Source organism: Dermacentor silvarum, chromosome 7 (assembly GCF_013339745.2).
Source record: "Dermacentor silvarum isolate Dsil-2018 chromosome 7, BIME_Dsil_1.4, whole genome shotgun sequence".
Taxonomy (NCBI): Eukaryota; Metazoa; Arthropoda; class Arachnida; order Ixodida; family Ixodidae; genus Dermacentor; species Dermacentor silvarum.
This window is the reverse complement of record NC_051160.1, coordinates 55,200,485-55,206,573: the sequence shown is the minus strand read 5'-3', so window position 1 is coordinate 55,206,573 and position 6,089 is coordinate 55,200,485. Positions and strand designations below refer to the sequence as shown.

Below are 6,089 nucleotides of genomic sequence, written 5' to 3'. Positions count from 1 at the left end.
CATATGGCTAAGAAAAAGTGCTGTTCTCAGCCATATGGCTAAGAAAAAGTGATGTTCTCAGCCATATGGCTAAGAAAGTGCTGTTATCAGCCATATGGCTAAGAAAGTGGTGTTCTCAGCCATATGAATAAGAATGTGCTGTTATCAGCCATATGGCTAAGAAAGTGCTGTTCTCAGCCATATGGCTAAGAAAGTGTTCTTAGCCATATGGCTAAGAAAGTGTTCTTAGTGTTCTTAGCCATATGGCTAAGAAAGTGTTCTTAGCCATATGGCTAAGAAAGTGTTCTTAGCCATATGGCTAAGAAAGTGTTCTTAGTGTTCTTAGCCATATGGCTAAGAAAGTGTTCTTAGTGTTCTTAGCCATATGGCTAAGAAAGTGTTCTTAGCCATATGGCTAAGAAAGTGTTCTTAGTGTTCTTAGCCATATGGCTAAGAAAGTGTTCTCAGCCATATGGCTAAGAAAGTGCTGTTCTCAGCCATATGGCTAAGAAAGTGCTGTTCTCAGCCATATGGCTAAGACAAGGTGCTGTTTTCAGCCATATGGCTAAGACAAGGTGCTGTTTTCAGCCATATGGCTAAGAAAAGGTGGTGTTCTCAGCCATATGGCTAAGAAAAGGTGATGTTCTCAGCCATATGGCTAAGAAGGTGATGTTCTCAGCCATATATGGCTAAGAAAAAGTGATGATCTCAGCCATATGGCTAAGAAAAAGTGGTGTTCTCAGCCATATGGCTAAGAAAAAGTGCTGTTCTCAGCCATATGGCTAAGAAAAAGTGCTGTTCTCAGCCATATGGCTAAGAAAAAGTGGTGTTCTCAGCAATATGGCTAAGGAAGTCGTGTTCTCAGTAATATGGCTAAGGAAGTGCTGTTCTCAGCCATATGGCTAAGAAAAAGTGGTGTTCTCAGCAATATGGCTAAGGAAGTGCTGTTCTCAGCCATATGGCTAAGAAAAAGTGCTGTTCTCAGCCATATGGCTAAGAAAAAGTGCTGTTCTCAGCCATATGGCTAAGAAAAAGTGATGTTCTCAGCCATATGGCTAAGAAAGTGCTGTTATCAGCCATATGGCTAAGAAAGTGGTGTTCTCAGCCATATGAATAAGAATGTGCTGTTATCAGCCATATGGCTAAGAAAGTGCTGTTCTCAGCCATATGGCTAAGAAAGTGTTCTTAGTGTTCTTAGCCATATGGCTAAGAAAGTGTTCTTAGCCATATGGCTAAGAAAGTGTTCTTAGTGTTCTTAGCCATATGGCTAAGAAAGTGTTCTCAGCCATATGGCTAAGAAAGTGCTGTTCTCAGCCATATGGCTAAGAAAGTGCTGTTCTCAGCCATATGGCTAAGAAAGTGCTGTTCTCAGCCATATGGCTAAGACAAGGTGCTGTTTTCAGCCATATGGCTAAGACAAGGTGCTGTTTTCAGCCATATGGCTAAGAAAAGGTGGTGTTCTCAGCCATGTGGCTAAGAAGGTGATGTTCTCAGCCATATATGGCTAAGAAAAAGTGATGATCTCAGCCATATGGCTAAGAAAAAGTGGTGTTCTCAGCCATATGGCTAAGAAAAAGTGCTGTTCTCAGCCATATGGCTAAGAAAAAGTGCTCTTCTCAGCCATATGGCTAAGAAAAAGTGGTGTTCTCAGCAATATGGCTAAGGAAGTCGTGTTCTCAGTAATATGGCTAAGGAAGTGCTGTTCTCAGCCATATGGCTAAGAAAAAGTGATGATCTCAGCCATATGGCTAAGAAAAAGTGGTGTTCTGAGCAATATGGCTAAGGAAGTGCTGTTCTCAGCCATAGGGCTAAGAAAAAGTGGTGTTCTCAGCCATATGGCTAAGAAAAAGTGCTGTTCTCAGCCATATGGCTAAGAAGAAGTGATGTTCTCAGCCATATGGCTAAGAAAGTGCTGTTATCAGCCATATGGCTAAGAAAGTGCTGTTCTCAGCCATATGAATAAGAATGTGCTGTTATCAGCCATATGGCTAAGAAAGTGCTGTTCTCAGCCATATGGCTAAGAAAGTGCTGTTCTCAGCCATATGGCTAAGAAAGTGTTCTCAGCCATATGGCTAAGAAAGTGTTCTCAGCCATATGGCTAAGAAAGTGTTCTCAGCCATATGGCTAAGAAAGTGTTCTCAGCCATATGGCTAAGAAAGTGTTCTCAGCCATATGGCTAAGAAAGTGTTCTCAGCCATATGGCTAAGAAAGTGCTGTTCTCAGCCATATGGCTAAGAAAAAGTGCTGTTCTCAGCCATATGGATAAGAAAGTGCTGTTCTCAGCCATATGGTTAAGAAAAGGTGGTGTTCTCAGCCATATGGCTAAGAAGGTGATGTTCTCAGCCAGATATGGCTAAGAAAAAGTGACGATCTCAGCCATATGGCTAAGAAAAAGTGGTGTTCTCAGCCATATGGCTAAGAAAAAGTGCTGTTCTCAGCCTTATGGCTAAGAAAAAGTGGCGTTCTCAGCCATATGGCTAAGAAATAGTGGTGTTCTCAGCCATATGGCTAAGAAAGTGGTGTTCTCAGCCATATGGCTAAGAAAGTGATGTTCTCAGCCATATGGCTAAGAAAAAGTGCTGTTCTCAGCCATATGACTAAGAAAGTGCTGTTCTCAGCCATATGGCTAAGAAAGTGCTGTTCTCAGCCATATGGCTAACAAAAAGTGGTGTTCTCAGCCATATGACTAAGAAAAAGTGGTGTTCTCAACCATATGGCTAAGAAAAAGGGGTGTTCTCAGCCATATGGCTAAGAAAAAGGGGTGTTCTCAGCCATATGGCTAAGAAAGTGGTGTTCTCATCCATGTGGCTCAGAGCGGTGGTGTTCTCAGCCATATGACTAAGAAAAAGGGGTGTTCTCAGCGATAGGGCTAAGAGTGGTGGTGTTCTCAGCCATACAGCTAAGAAAGCCATATGCTTGACTCACAACCAAGCGTACACAAACTGCCGCAACCAGACCGTGAACCCAGTAAAAGCCGCTGCCTCCAATAAGTTCAATGTCACCCACGAGAATCGGCCAGTAGGTACAACTAACCTCCTTCCCGATCTTGTGCTCTGCAGGGGTGAGGAAGCATTCATCATGGACGTGACTTGCCCGTTTGACAACCGACCTGCAACCCAGAACGAAGCCCGCCAGAAGAAGGAGAAGAAGGAGTACGAGCCTGTCCGGTAGTACCTGCTGCGGAAGTTCCAGAAGGTGTCCGTGGAGGCGATGGTCGTCGGACGCTTGGATGATGGGACCTCAAAGACGACGGTGTCATGCGCCGCTTCTGCAGCCGAAAGTACCTGTTGCTTTTCAAGAAACAAGCAACCAGCGAGACAATCGCAGTATCACGTGATGTGCACGTGCAGCACGTCGCAGCAAAGTGATGAAAACTCGCCAGGCAGACACACACTACACTAACACACCCTTCTATGGCAGCCCGAAAAGATCTAACAATACCCAACAAACACTGAACGAACACGCACCTTCATGTCCGCTCCAAAACTAACATCAAAATTTTATTACTAAATAGTCTTCATGTAAATGAGAGTCCTTCTTAGGAAAATTGTACAAAAATTGTACGAAACATAAAAAAAAATGTGGGCAGTTTGCACTATAGTCGGGTGCAATTTAGAAGGCAGCGGCATTTGCCCCTCAAAGGCGGATGCATACGAGCCTCCAACAATGGGTGCGTACTCTAGAATTCCGTCATGAGCCGGACGGCCGGTGTCCCCACCGACGAAGAACATGGCAGCCCGCGCTTCAAGCTGGGGCGAGTTGCCTATTTCTTTAGTCGCGGAGGCAATCGGCTGCTGCGCTTCGGTCATCTGGGCAGGGCCTCTCCTGTCTTCTTAAGTTGTACCCGACTATAGTGGTGCAAGCCTGGGTCACAGCAGAGCTAGTTCCGGCTTTTGGTAAGTGTTGCTAGGTTTTGCTAAGTTTTGCGAGGTAATGCGTGGCTTGGCTAGGTTCGCACTAAGTGTTGCTAGGTTTTGCTAAGTATTGGCATGTTATGCATGGCTTGGCTAGGCTAATACCAAGCGTTGCTAGGTTTTAGGAGGTCTTACGAGGTCTTACGAGGTTATGCATGGCTTAACTATGCTCATTCTAAATGTAGCCAAGATTTGCTAACTTTCGCCAAGTTCTTGTGAGGTCATACACGGCCAGGCCGGTAAGCCACGCACGCCCCAGCAAGTCACACGCATACTAGCCACTTTAGGCTCCATGTTAGCAGTGCACGCGTGTTCACTAGGCGAGAGAGGCGACACGTCTGTCGGCGCTCCGGTTGCTCAGAGCTTTATAGCATATCAGTGACGTCACGGCTAGGGGAACACTTGCTTCTCCTCGGATGGGGAGAGGGAAGACCAAGCGCACGCATGCCGCGGCCACCCTATGCACGTGTGTGATGCGAGGAGGTTGCTTGGTTCGACGACGCACACCTGGGCCCAGTTTTCTGTCGGCATGAAACGGACTTACGAAAAGCTTAACAGCTCCGCTGTAAAAAAAAAAAAAGAAAAAAAAAAAACGTCTTATCAGCTTAATATTTAATACGGGTCCTATTTGGACCCAACATATTCAACAGCCGATATTCTAGTTGACATTAAGCGGAAGAAATGGAGCTGGGCAGGCCATGTAATGCGTAGGATGGATAACCGGTGGACCATTAGGGTTACAGAATGGATACCACGAGAAGGGAAGCGCAGTCGAGGTCGGCAGAAAACCAGATGGGATGATGAAGTTAGGAAATTTACAGGCGCAAGTTGGAATACGCTAGCACAAGACAGGGGTAATTGGAGATCGCAGGGAGAGGCCTTCGTCCTGCAGTGGACATAAAAATATAGGCTGCTGCTGCTGCTGCTGCTGATGATGATGATATTCAACTTATTTTCGGAATGGGGCGGAGTGCTTGAAGCTTGCTTCACGTCCGCCGCGGGTTGGCCCGGTATTGCACTGACTCCGGGATCCGCCCACTCACCCTTACGGGGGTGAGAAAACTATCAGATTCCAATATTACGCACCTTACAAGCTACCAGCACTCTAATCTAGCTACAGCTTCCATTTTTGCGTGCAGCAACCTCCCCGGTAGACGTGGTTCTTGCACGCGCCCTATGTGGTAAAAGGGCTATTTGAAGGCGTTTATTTGAAGGAAAAACGTATACAGCACACGCACCAGGCATGCGCTTGTTATGAAAGCCCTCTTAAACCGTGACAACGCTATAACTAGAGATTTACCCCACAAATTGCCCCCCCCCCCCCCCCCTTGTACTTGTAAAGCTCAGCCACTGGGCGACAAAGTTCTGCGAGAAAGCCACTCTCAGGAGGCGTAGGCTATATTTCTACAAGTTACAGAAACAAAATTAACCGATTACAATTACTTCATTCAAAATTTTAATTGCATAATGACCCATTACTGTCCCAAACAGTAATTGAGCAATTAGTTAAAAGTAATCGGTCACGTTTACGTCATTTTCCTCCCAACTTCTTTTGACATTGCACAAATACAGTAAATAGAACAAGTTACGGCCTGTGTGCAACCCTTCTACACGTTGTTTATATTCACCTGTGTCGGCGTTGTTCGGTCGGCGGACGTCGCAATCATGACAAGCCATCCACCCAAGAAGGCTTTCGCCTTAGATGTTGTCTTCTCTGAGGGGACAAGTGTTGAAGACGTCGTTGACGCGATGGCTTCAATAGAAAGCCTGGAGGAGGTATACTGCGTACAACACTTCGGTGGACGCAGCTACCAAGTTACCATAAAGAGTGAAGCCACCATGGCTAAAATCGTTGACGCTGCCAGTTTCGTCATTGGGTAAGAACGCGTCTAAATCTTACCTCTGAGCCCGAAAGTCACCCAGGTGACCGTCATGTTTCTCCTGTGCCCTGTCTCCAGCGAAACCCTTGCTCACGCGATGTCGCCGTTCGGTAAGGTGCTTCACATCAGCCGAGGCCTGATGGGCTCGCGTCCACCCGCTTGCGGCCGTTGCCTGCTCTCTACGGCGTACCTACTCGGAGGCAGCGTCTAAGAAATTTCCGCCTTTGCAGTCAAGCACGCACCCACGTGACCACCCCAGCAACTCGCCTTCCACGTTGGCTTCCACTCAGGAAGATGTGGTAGAATTGCCACCAGC

The 6,089-nt window shown here is 46.4% G+C and overlaps 1 pseudogene; it reads left to right on the top strand.

Moving 5' to 3' along the window:
- The first annotated feature begins 4,817 nt into the window (after positions 1-4,817).
- LOC119459796 (U2 spliceosomal RNA) lies at positions 4,818-4,937 on the top strand (annotated as a pseudogene).
- Positions 4,938-6,089: the final 1,152 nt, after the last annotated feature.